The following is an 11,294-nucleotide window of genomic DNA, read 5'->3' on the forward strand; positions in this document are numbered from 1 at the left end:
TCTTGCAGGTCATGCGCCGTTTTTCTGCCCGGGATTGAAGGGATTGATGTGAGTCAGTAATGCAAAACATGTCAAGTCTGTCAGGTTGCTGGCAAACTGAACCAGGTTATTCCACCATATCTATTTCCAGTTCCTGTGGTAGATGAGCCGTAGATTGTGTAGGTCCATTCCATTGCACAAAATCCAGAAACAAGTTTCTCCTGACAGTTATGTTCTCTGCTACGCAGTTCCCTGAGGCCATCCCCATGAATAAAATCATGGCCCCCATTGTTGTAAAAGCCCTGGTCAAGTTTTTTTCTGCTTTTGGGTTGCCGAAGGTATTACAGTCTGATCAGGGTTCTAATTTCATGTCACCTATTTTTGCTGAAGTCCTGAAACAGCTTGATATCACTAACTATCATTCTCGTGCTTACTATATGAAGAGTCAGGGGGTGATCAAGTATTTCCATCAGACATTGAAACCCATGCTCTGAACATACTGCTTAGAACTCAACAAAGATCGGATGAGGGAGTTCTTCTGTTTGTGGCTCCTGAGTTTATACTGGAGTCTCAAACCTTTAGACTAGCTGAGCTGTTTTTTGGTTGTTGTTTTTTTTTGCACACTCTACTTGGTCCGCTCAGGTTTCTCCAGGAAAAATGGCTGAGTGATGCAAAACTGCAAAATTTGTCTATGTTAATAGCCTTTGTTTCAAACTTTCCAAACTTTTTTGCTTGTGATTTGGCAAAGCAAGACATAGCTGCAGCACAAAAAAATGACTTGGTTCCATAAAGGCACACAGCTGAGGAGCTTCAGTCCTGGTGATAATGTGTTGGTATTGTTGCCTATTCCTGGTTCAGCTCTGCAGGCTCAATATAGTAGCCTGTAATATAGATTGTAGAAGGCAGAGTAGGTTGTGCCATATTAATATGATAAAGCTGTACCTAGGGAGGGAGGGTGTCCCTATGTCTTCTCACCTGGAGAACGTGAAACTATCATGTGCTGTCCAGTGCTGATTCGACTGATGTACAGCTTTTTGATGAAAGTGATGTTACTCGTCTGTTCACTGTTGTTGTTCATGGTGGCTTGAAAATTCAGAAATGTTGTCTAAACCTGAAGAGTTTTTCTCTTTTGGATGAGCCAAAACATGAGGATGTGGTCAAATTGTTTAGGCCTCATTTTTCTTTGTTTTCTGACTTGCCTATGCAAACATGTGCTTCAGCATGACATTGATGTGGGGGATTCTCCTCCTATAAAACAACATGCTTACCGCATGAATCCTGATATCAGTGAACCGAGCTGTAGCTCCTGGAGTTCATAGTGCCTTTTAGTTGGAAAATCTGATGGCTCTAATCGGTTCGGCATGGATTTTTGTAAAGTCAATGGGGTCACTAAACCTGACTGTTGTCCGCTTCCCTGAGTTGAGGATTGTGTAGACAATTTTGGCAGCGCCAACTTTGTGTCAAAACTTTACCTTTTTAAAGAGTTACTGGCTTACTTCTCAGGTCAGTGAAGTCTCTGTCTTTGACACCCAGCGCATTCCTGCAGTATGCCGCGATGCCATTTTCTGTGTATAACGCACCTGCTACTTTTCAAAGCCTGGTCAATACTGTTCTGTATGGGGTAACTAGTTGTGAGGCTTATCTTGATGACACTGGGGTGTATTTCAGCACATGGGATGAGCACACAGAGAAATTGTACGTTGTTTTTGACAGACTTCAAGCTGCCAATCTGATGCTAAATCTTGTTAAATGTGAATATGGCCCTCCCCTGCGCTGCTACCTTGTCATGGTGGGGTTGCTTGCGTGCCTCTGTGACTCTGAAGGCTACAACGGGCAGGGGATCATGCCCCCAGTAGGTCCAACCATGCCGGGCAGGTTTCTAGAGTAGAGGCCAGACGAAAAGCAGCAGCTGGTCCTCCAGGTTGGGGGTTGGACGTTGGGTTAACTACCCAACCCTGTAAAACACAATCCAGTTACGAAAACATTGATGAAGAAAAAACAAACCACTCACCTGGCCAAAGAGGGTGCCCCAGCAATGGGGACTATGACGCTTACCAGCCAAACCCGCAAGGGAGCTGGTAGGCTGAAACACCTTCTGACACCAAGGAGACCCATTACCTTGGGAACATGGAACATCAGAACCATGTACCAGGCTGGCAAGGCTGCTACCCCCAGGAACCTTGGGGTCATTTTTGACCAGGACCTTTCCTTCAGCTCCCACATAAAGCATGTGACTAGGACCGCCTTCTTCCATCTGCGAAGTATCGCTAAGATTAGGAATATCCTTTCCCAGAGTGATGCTGAAAAACCGGTGCATGCATTTATCACTTCTCGGCTGGACTACTGCAACTCTCTCCTGTCAGGATGTCCTAAATACTCTCTAAAGAGTCTCCAGCTGGTCCAGAACGCTGCAGCGAGGGTTTTGACGGGAGTTAAGAAGTTAAGAAGAGAGAACACATCTCTCCCACTTTAGCTTCTCTCCACTGGCTTCCTGTAGGATCTAGAATCCACTTCAAAGTCCTTCTGCTAACTTATAAGGCTCTCAATGATAAAGCTCCATCCTATTTGAAAGAGCTCATTAGTCCCTACTGTCCGACCAGAGCACTCCGCTCCCAGAATGCAGATCTTTTAGTGATTCCCAGTATCAATAAAAACAGACTGGGAGGTAGAGCCTTTAGTTACCGGGCTCCTTTACTGTGGAACCAGCTCTCTCCATGGGTCAGAGAGGCAGACACTTTAACTACGTTTAAGTCCAGGCTTAAGACCTTCCTCTATGACAGAGCCTTCAGTTAGGACTGGTTCAGGTAGCTCTGAACCATTGATAGCTATGCTGCTATAGGCTTAGACTGCTGGGGGACACATCAGGTTACATGGAGCCCTTCCCTCCTCTCCCCTCCTCTCCCCCTCTCTCCTCCTCTCCTCCCTGCACATTTTTGGAACTGTCATTACCACTACTTGTTGCACTTTGTAGTTTGGCCTTGGTGTCTCGCAGTCTCTCTGTGTTTCCACAGATCCACCAGAGCCCCAACCGCCGCCTGCATCGCCCCCCCCCCCTTATTCCCTACTGTTACACCGGCCTGCGCTCCCCTTCCATGAACCAGTCTGCCATCCAGTTCCCCATCAAGCTGGCTTGCTCTGCCTGCCTCCCCTCCCATGAACCAGTCTGCCATCCAGTCCCCCATCAAGCTGGCTTGCTCTCCCTGCCTCCCCTACCAGAAGCTTCCTTCTTCAGCTGTTATTAACATTTCCGTGTTTCCCACATTTTGTATTGTAAACTGTTTTCTTGTCTGTAACAACATCTACTGCACGTCTGTCCGTCCTGGGTGAGGGATCCCTCCTCTGTTGCTCACCCTGAGGTTTCTCAGATTTTTCCCTGTTAAAAGGGTTTTCTATGGAGTTTTTCCTCAGTCGATGTGAGGGTCTAAGGGCAGAGGATGTTATGATGCCATGTGAAGCCCTTTGAGACAAACTGTTTGTGAAAACGGGCTATACAAATAAAATTGCCTTGCCTTGCCTTGCCTTACCATTGGCAAGGAAATGGAGAGCTACAACCTCACAGTCGGTTGAGGTCAAACTATCCAGTGGCCAGTCCATTATCTATTCTGGACACGAAGAAGAGGCAGCAAGCCACACAGAGGGGGTGGCTATCATGATGACAAAAGAGACCAGGAAGACTCTAACGGCATGGAAACCCATCGGCTCTCGTATTATCGCAGCAACTTTCAGTACGAGCAACAAGAGAGTGAAAGCCCACATCATCCAGTGCTATGCACCCACCAGTGACGCAGATGACGAGGCCAAGGAGAGGTTCTATGACAGCTTAAACCACCTTCTCAATGCAACTGGAAACAGAGACCTCATTATGCTAATGGGGGACTTCAACGCAAAGACTGGAGCCCAAAACGAGGGATACGAGTCTGCGATGGGTAAACATGGAGTGGGGACCATGAACGAAAACGGCGACATGTTTGCTGAAACCTGCGTGAACAACAACCTTGTTATAGGGGGGAGTATATTTCCCCACAAGACAATCCATAAAACAACCTGGGTGTCACCAGATCAGGTCACAGAAAACCAAATCGATCATATCTGTATAAACAAAAAGTTTAGAAGGACCATGGAAGATGTCAGAACAAGACGGGGGGCAGACGCAGCCTCAAACCACCATCTCCTGGTGGGGAAATTCAAACTGAGGCTGAAGAAATATCATCATCGTGCAAAGGGCCAGAGAACAAAATACAACACCAACTACCTCAGCAATGCTCAAATCAGGAATGAGTACAGAGATGTTCTCTAAAAGAAAAATACAGAGCTACAGCTTGGTCGCACAAATGATTGAACAACAAACAAGGAGTGGGAAAACCTAAAGACTGCTTGGAGCTCAACATGTGAGGAAGTCTTGGGGAGAAGATCACAGGACCATACAGACTGGATAACACCAGAAACCCTCAACAAAATCCATCAGAGGAGACAGCTGAAGGAAAAAGTAAACATGGCAAAAACAAGATCTGAAAAAGCAGCAGCCCTCAAGGAATACAACCACTGCCACAAAGAAGTGCGCCAGAACATCAGGAAGGACAAGAGAGCACAGATGGAGAGTCTGGCTAAGGAGGCAGAACTCGCAGCATCCCAAAGAAACATGAAAGAACTGTACAACATCACAAGGAAATTGGCTGGGACACATCAACAGAGTAATAAACCGATCATGGACAAGAACGGCCAACTCCTTTCAACCCCAGAAGAACAGCTCAACAGATGGGTAGAACACTTGAAAGAGGTTCTGAACAGACCACCACCAGCAGATAAGCCACACATCCCTATGGCCCAGACACAGCTAAAGATCAAGTGTGACAGACCAACAAAAACTGAAATAAAAGCTGCAATCAAACAATTAAAACCAGGCAAGGCTGCTGGCCCTGACAATATTCCACCTGAAGCCCTCAAAGCTGATATGAACACCTCTACAAACATGCTGTACAGCCTCTTTGGGAGAATTTGGGAGGATGAAAAAACACCCACAGAATGGGCAGAGGGACACATAATGACACTCCCGAAGAAAGGTGACCTAAGGAAATGCAACAACTACCGAGGGATCACCCTTCCCTCAGTGCCCAGTAAGATCTTTAAAAGAGTCATCCTCAACCGTCTCCAGGAAGCCGTAGACAAGAGGCTGCGGGACCAGCAAGCAGGTTTCAGGAAAGATCGCTCATGCACAGACCACATAGCAACACTTCGCATCATCATTGAACAGTCTATCAAATGGAACACATCCCTGTACATGAACTTCATTGATTTTGAGAAGGCATTTGACAGCTTAGACCGGACAACACCATGGCAGCTAATGGAACACTATGGAATCCCCACCAAGATCATAACCCTAATCAAGAATTCATATGACGGCACTTCCTGTAGAGTCATGCATGCAGGTCAGCTCTCCCGGACATTTGAAGTCAAGACGGGTGTCAAGCAAGGATGTCTTCTCTCACCATTCCTCTTCCTCCTCGCCATTGATTGGGTCATGAGGGAAACAACAGAAGGAAAGAGAAACAGAATCCAGTGGACATTGTGGGAGCAACTGGATGATCTGGATTTTGCAGATGATATCGTTCTACTCTCACACACACACGCACATGCAAGAAAAGACAGACAGACTGGCACAAACTTCAACAAAACTTGGCCTTACTCCCAATACAATAAAAACACAAGTGGTCAAGATCCACTCCAACACAAGCAACCCCATCACCTTAAACAATGCTGCCCTAGTGGAGGTAGAATCCTTTACCTACCTAGGCAGTGTTGTGGATACCACTGGAGGAACGGAGGCGGACATCGAAGCAGAATTATCAAAGCAAGAGGGGTATTCAACATGCTCAGAAACATCTGGAGCTCCAAGAACGTCTCCACAACCACTAAGATACGCATCTTCAACTCAAACATGAAACAGGTGATGCTGTATGGGTCTGAAACATGGAGAACAACAAAACACACAACACACAGGCTGCAAACATTCACCAATTCCTGCCTCAGAAGGATACTAAACATCTGGTGGAAAGACAAAGTGATTAATGTGGACCTGTGGAAAAGAACAAACCAAGATCCCCTAGATGTACAAATACAGAAGAAAATGGAGTTGGATTGGTCACACCCTCAGAAAGCCTGCCACAGACATCACCGTCAAGCCCTGAAGTGGAACCCCCAAGGGAAAAGGAAACGAGGTCGCCCCAGGAACAGCTGGAGAAGAAGCTTAGAGGCAGAAATGTCTGAGACTGGGCTGAACTGGGGAGAACTTGAACAGAGAGCCACTAACAGAGTGAAATAGAGGTTGTTCGTCAACGGCCTGTGCACCTAAGAGGAGCAAAGGGCTTAAGCCAGGGGTCGGCAACCCATCACACTCAAAGAGCCATTTCGACCTGGTTTCAACGGAAAAGACAACACTGGGAGCCGTGAACACTTTTTATATTCAAAATAATACAATATATACACACACGCACACACAATTTCCGTTATTTCCAGACTATAAGTCGCACCTGACTGGAAGCCGCTCCAGCGAAATTTAGGGAAAAAACAAATATGTACATATACAAGCTGCACTGGACTGTAAGCCGCAGGTGTTTTAATGTTTAATTACCACATGTAAGGGTTCGTGCACAGAGGGGATTGTCAGGAAAGAGATGGCTGTTTGGGGAAGCTTCCGATTTGTTAACATTTCCTACAAACAACAAGTTGCATATATGCATAACTTATAATAATAGTGCGGAACATGTACCGTGCTGTGTAAACTGTACTGTATCATTACACATCGTGTTTCAGACACACAAACCTTCACAGCATTCGAAACGTATTTACTCTGTAGAAATAAACGGTGCTCTCAGCTCTCGGACCATAAACAAAGCTTATAGCGCTCGACAAGGCTACCCTTAATTAATAGGGCTGCAACTAATGACTATTTTAATCGACTAGTCACCGACTGTTGAAACGATTAGTCGACTAATCGGATAATTATTATTTTTTTCTTAAATTAAGCATGAAGTTGATTTAATTGTGGCAAATGATAATAAACACAAGAAAGATGGGTACAATGAAAAATACATCTTTTATTGAACACTGCGGATTCGTACAAAACTCAAATAAAAATGTCCTGTCTAAAACCAATGAGGTAATGTTCGGTCAGTACATACATAAATCCATAAATAAATCTGTCCATTTTTTTAGGGACAGGCAAATAAATAAATCAAAATCAAGTAAACATTTTTATAGCAAAAATATGCTTATAAAATGTACAATGTGTGTAATAAAAACCGCATTGGCTTAAATGTCACTTGAGTCTCACAGAGGCGAGTCAGACTCCGTTCCCTTCAGCTGCCCGACGGGCTTCTTTAAAAGTTCCTGCATCACCGCCATGACACCAAGGTCTGCTGTGCAACCTTTACTAGTAGTCTTTTTATTCCCTGTATCCAGGCTAAAATGCCACCAAAGTTTAGTTTTGGTGCGCGTACCTGATGTTGACGCCGCGTTCCTGTATGTTCCCGCTCAGAGACAGAGACGCTACTGCGCATGCGCGACTCTCGGCAGAGATGATAATCAAGAGAGACGCCTCACTCTGCTGGAAAAACGCGTCTGGCGACCACAGTCAACGATGGAATTCATTGTCAATTATTTCTATTATTGATTTTTGTCGACAACGTCGACTAATTGTTGCAGCCTACCAATTAAGTGTTTTTCAAAAGTGCCTGTAACACAGTGGTAGGCCTAAAGGTGCAGTAACGTCTGTTTAAAATATAACCAGCCTACCAGAAACCGCCAGCCGCACCGTTGTATAAGCCGCAGCATTCAAAGCAGGGGGGAAAAAGTAGCGGCTTATAGTCCAGAATTATATATAATTTTATATTGATATTTTGAGATCACAATAATCTTACAATTTACAACTTCAATTAAACAAATGAACAAACACAAAGAAAATACTTTGTTCAGATAGTGCGCAGTTTTGGTGTCACTGGGCTTTCCGCACATGGCGGCTGCCTGCTGACACGCCGAGTGCTGTCAAACGTCTCTGAAGAAGGCGAATGCTGATCACCGAAATTGCACAAGGTCTGAAGAAAGAAGTTAAAAACTTTGACTTAATAAGAAGACATGATACACGTTTTTGAGACAAATAACATTCACTTCAATCGGACACTTACAATTTATTTTCCCAAGCCATGCAGAGCTGCAACATGAGGATGAAAGAGCCACATGTGGCTCCGGAGCCGCGGGTTGCCGACCCCTGGCTTAAGCTACGCTAAAGTGAATATGGCCAAGCTACAGTCATCTATTTGGGGGAAGTTGTGGGTGTCGGGCAGGTTAAACTAATACAGTCCATAGTTGAGGCTATTCTGTTGTTTCCTGCTACAGCCTCCATACGCAAGTTGTGCCCCTTTTGGGGGATGGCAGGGTATTACCCCAGTTTTTGTAGAAACTTTTCAGCTGTCGCAGCTTCACTCACTGATCTCCTGAGTTAGGGAATTGGGGTTAGTGCATTAGGGTTAGGGTTGTGGGTATTAGGATGAAGGTTAGGGTCTTTAGGTTAATGTATTGGGGTTAGAGTAAGGGTATTAGGATTAGTGTTTCAGGGACAGTGCAGTAGGGTTTGTACTGGGGTTACTCTATTAGGATATTAGGGTTACTATATTTATTATTTCAGGACAATGCAAATTGATAAACATATACAAAAGTACACATAAATGTGCCAGATTATAGCCCAGGGGCTAATTTCCATATTTAGTCCAAATTAGGCAGGTCGATGTTGCAGTTAAAAAAAAAAAAAAAAAAATATATATATATATATATATATATATATATATATATATATATATATATATATATATATATATATATATATATATATATACTAGGGTTAGGGTGATCAGTGTTAGTGTACTATTGTTAGTATATCAGGATGTTAGGGTTAGTGTAAAGGGTCAGTATAGTAAGGTCAAATTTATGGTATTGGTGTATTAGGAGTTCGGGTTTTAGAGTAAATGTACTTAGGGAGAGCACTTAGGATCTATCTTGAATGTACCCTGAGTCACCACAAAACAGAAAAGACACTGTGGTTACATGAAATTTACATTTCTCAACTTGACAAACAATAGATTGTCTAGAAGTCTTTTAACCCTTAGATACCTATTTATACAAAGAGCATGACTTTAGACACACATTCTTTGCACTAAATTTCTCTTGAATGGTTCATCGGAGGTCGATCACACTCATGTCACGTGGAACTACAGAGCTGTGCCTTTACAGTGGTACCGATCACTTATTTTTGCGTTCAAGTATTTTTTTGAAAAAAATGTTGAATTTGGCTGAACTTAATCATAAATACGGTTTGCAAAAAGCTGTGCGTTGATGTGCACTCCTTTTACTCATTTGAATAACTCACAAACTGGTCATTGGACAGATATGGCACACATTATATGAAACAACAGAAACTGAGCTTTACAATGTGCAGAATCTTTTTTTTAACATCTTTATTGTTTATCTTTTTTTTAAAATGTAAGTTATTAAGAAAAGAGCGAATGAAAATACACTCAGGATCTGTGCAACTGAAGATGACCTGTTGGATTTTATTTTTCTCTGCAAAGGATCAAGTAGAATGTGAAAGAGCGTCACAGCTGAGACTATTAAAAAACCTTAGAGAATGTTTGCTTGTGATGCAAATGTGCTATTCATGCAAAATTGGATGCTTATGCAGAGACTTTAAAATATATATTTAGGTCGAACCACAGGTGCTGAAGTGTGTAACCCCATGTTCCAGGTTACAAAGTTGTAAACTTGTTTTTTTTGGTTCGCAGATTGATGATTGCGTGTGTTAATTTGGGAAATCTGAGCCATTTGACCTTAACCTGGGCGCCTATTTTGAGAATTCTTGGATGTGACATGACTCTACCTTCAAACTGTATGTCTCCTCCCCGGCGGTGATAAATAGCTGACTGTTCCTCAGAAACATCAGAGAACTTCTGGTGCTCTGAGTGCTGTAACTTCTCTCTCATGCATGAATAAAGTGTGTGTAAGGTTTGAGAAAGAGACCACTGCCTCCTTTCTGGTCACTGCTCCGCCAGACGACCACCCGACGCAGGGCCACTCAGCCACAAATGATACATGTGCATCAAATGTATCTTTTTACAACTCAGCTGATAAGACTGCAAAACAATGAGTTGCCTTTTTTGTTTACTCCAGTATTTCACTCTTACTTGTCAATTGCATTGTAGAGAAGAACAACATATCTTACTGGGTTATCATGTTTTCCTCCATGACAAACGACGTCCATAATCCGGTTTTGATCACTGTAAATTCCTACAGGGTGTCCAGTATAAGCATAGCATTGCGTCCTTTTCTGAATGATAGGAAAGTTTTGCTTCTCAAAACCTTCTCCAAGTAAACAAAAGAGCACAGGTGCATGCATTTTCCCGACAGAGGCTACTGTACATGCGCGTGTACAGATCAGTTCAGGTTCAGGTCCCTACAGGTCAGCGTTGGACACTGAAAAGACACACTTGGCAGAGCAGTGTACGCTGTCAAGAAAAAAATACCACCAAAGAAATAAGCTGCAGCTGAAGTGGCTCAACTCATCCATGAAGAAGCAACTACAGACTTTGGCCCCTGTGACCTGGACAATGGCTCAGGCTTTGAGAGTGGAGTTTCTGCAGATGAGATGATTTTTCATGGAATGGATCCAACTGAAGATGATGCAAGATTTATGTAAGTTGTAACTATTTTCTACATAATGTATTGACGTAACAACTCCAGGGCCACCATGAGAAATCTTGAAAATCCATCCATCCATCCATCGTCATCTTCCGCTTATTCCTACACATCGTCGTGGGGGGGGGGGGGTGGAGCCTATCCCAGCGTCAACGGGCGAGAGGCGGGGTTCACCCTGGACAGGTTGCCAGTCCATCGCAGGGCCAACATCGAGAGACGAACAACCATTCACACTCACATTCATACCTACGGTCAATTTAGAGTCTGGATTAACCTGGTCCCTCTTGATGTCTTTGGACTGTGGAGGAAGCTGGAGTACCAGAGAGAACCCAGCAGGAACAGGGAGAACATGGAGACTCACACAGAAAGACCCCGTGCCCGAGCCGGGACTCGAACCCGGAACCTTCTTGCTGTGAGGCCACAGTGCTGACCACTGCTCCACCGTGCAGCCCTCTTGAAAATCCCTACTGATGTATATAGAAATTTGTATAGTTGTGTGTTCTTGTAAATAGTTGTGTAATTGTTTTTATTTATGCATGTTTCTCTTAGAATTAATCATTTTTTTTATCATAAGC

The 11,294-nt window shown here is 43.9% G+C and overlaps 1 pseudogene; it reads left to right on the forward strand.

Moving 5' to 3' along the window:
- The first annotated feature begins 2,023 nt into the window (after window positions 1-2,023).
- LOC147248037 (uncharacterized) lies at window positions 2,024-6,326 on the forward strand (annotated as a pseudogene).
- Window positions 6,327-11,294: the final 4,968 nt, after the last annotated feature.

Source organism: Aulostomus chinensis, chromosome 16 (assembly GCF_037954235.1).
Source record: "Aulostomus chinensis isolate RoL2024-O1b breed Wild chromosome 16, RoL_Achi_v1.0, whole genome shotgun sequence".
In the NCBI taxonomy this organism is placed as follows: Eukaryota; Metazoa; Chordata; class Actinopteri; order Syngnathiformes; family Aulostomidae; genus Aulostomus; species Aulostomus chinensis.